Genomic DNA, 1,788 nt, shown 5'->3' on the forward strand with positions numbered 1-1,788 from the left:
AATTGTAAAGATATCGAGGTAGGTTTCAATTCACCCAACCCAAATTTTTCATAGACTGAATAGGGTAGAAGATTCACACTTGCCCCTAGATCTAAAAGTGCTCGATCAATGAAGTTATCTCCTATGACACAGGAAATAGTGGGAGCGCCAGGATCTTTGAATTTTGGAGGGGTGTTGTGTTGGAGAATGGAACTTACCTGCTCAGTTAGGAGGACCTTTTTAGGCATATGTGTTCTAGATTTTCGCTTTTGGGTGCAAAGGTCTTTGAAAAATTTGGCATAGGAGGGAACTTGTTTGATGGCATCAAGGAGTGGGAGGTTGATTTTAACTTGTTTGAAAACCTCCATCATCTCTTCTAGTGAAGTTCCCTTCTTGCCAAAGGGAGAGGGTGCATTAAGTGCTTCAGGGAATGGAGCCTTTGGAATGTTGGTTGTGGCAGATGGTGGACTAGCTGAAGAAGGTTTTGGGTTTTCATGTGCTACATTCCTCTCCTCTTCTTCACCTTCTTTATTGTTACCCTCCCCAACCTTATTATCTATTATACGTCCACTCCTTAGGGTAGTCAAAGCATTGGCTTGCTCATGATTTAGTCGAGTTTCTTGAGCCACGTATTATCCCCTAGGATTACTCATTGGTTGACTTGGAAGCTTACCTTCCTCTCGCTTGTTTAATGCATTGGCTAGTTGACCCATTTGGGATTCTAGCTTAGCAATTGATTGCGTGTGAGAGTGTAATAGTTGTGTGTTTGCCTCCAAACCTCGAAGGGCAGTCAACACTTTCTCCTCAAAGGCTGTATTTCTTTGGGTTGGAGGAGGAGGGTGTTGAAATTGAGTTGAGGGACGGTAGAGATGAAAATTTTGGGAGTAGGGTTGGACATTATTCGAAGCTTGCTGCCTTCAAGAAAAATTTGGATGATTCCACCATCCCGAGTTATATGTATTGGAAAATGGGTCATTATCCGGTCTAGGCTGTGTCTGAGCAGCATTGATATATTCTTGCACGAGTTCGGAAAATTGGGGCGCTGAGGGGCACTCATGAATAGGGTGCGATGGGCTAGAACAAATAGCACACACTTGTGCTTGGGACGAGCTAACGATATGTCCTCCTATCATCAATTGATCAATCTTATGGGACAATGCATCTACCTTGCTAGACAGGTCCATGGAATGACTTATTTCACAAATGGTCCCTTTTCTTTGAGAACTCGGGGGTACTTGACGAGAACAGAAAGCATGGTGGAGGGAGTTTTCATTAAGATTTTTAAATAATTGCCATGCTTCATGCTCATTTTGAAGCATGAAAGTCCCCCCGCATGCAGCATCGATCATCTGACGGTTTCGTTCAGTCAATCCGTCATAGAAATATTGCACTAGCTGCCACTTAGGTATTTGATGATGAGGGCATTTACGGATTAGGTCCCGAAATCTCTTCCAAGTTTCATGAAATTCTTCTCCCTCAGTTTGGGAGAAACTTGTAATGGCACATCTAAACTGGTTCGTTCTTCCTATGGAAAAGTATTTTTTAAGAAATTCTTGTTGCATTTGATCCCAAGAAAGAATCGAGTTAGCTTCTAAAGAATTCAGCCATTGTTTGGCTCTATCTTTAAAGGAGAAAGAGAATAATCTAAGTTTCAGAGCATCATCAGTGAAGTTCTGAATCTTGACAGTGGTGCAAATCTCAAGAAATTCATCTAGGTATTTATATGGTTCTTCGTTGGTGAGCCCATAAAAAGATGGGAGCATTTGGATCACACTAGACTTTTTTTCGTATTGTACCGCTGCTACTTCA

At 41.9% G+C, this 1,788-nt stretch overlaps 1 non-coding gene across 1 annotated transcript; it reads left to right on the plus strand.

Annotated features, from left to right (window-relative positions):
* Window positions 1–1,386: 1,386 nt before the first annotated feature.
* Window positions 1,387–1,492, plus strand: LOC149753709 (small nucleolar RNA R71). Its single transcript, XR_016409296.1, has one exon. It is a non-coding gene; the product is annotated as a small nucleolar RNA R71 (small nucleolar RNA).
* The last annotated feature ends 296 nt before the right edge of the window (window positions 1,493–1,788 follow it).

The sequence above is a fragment of the Phoenix dactylifera genome, chromosome 4 (assembly GCF_051530095.1).
Source record: "Phoenix dactylifera cultivar Ajwa chromosome 4, Ajwa_hap1_PhDact_Kaust_v1.1, whole genome shotgun sequence".
Classification (NCBI taxonomy): Eukaryota; Viridiplantae; Streptophyta; class Magnoliopsida; order Arecales; family Arecaceae; genus Phoenix; species Phoenix dactylifera.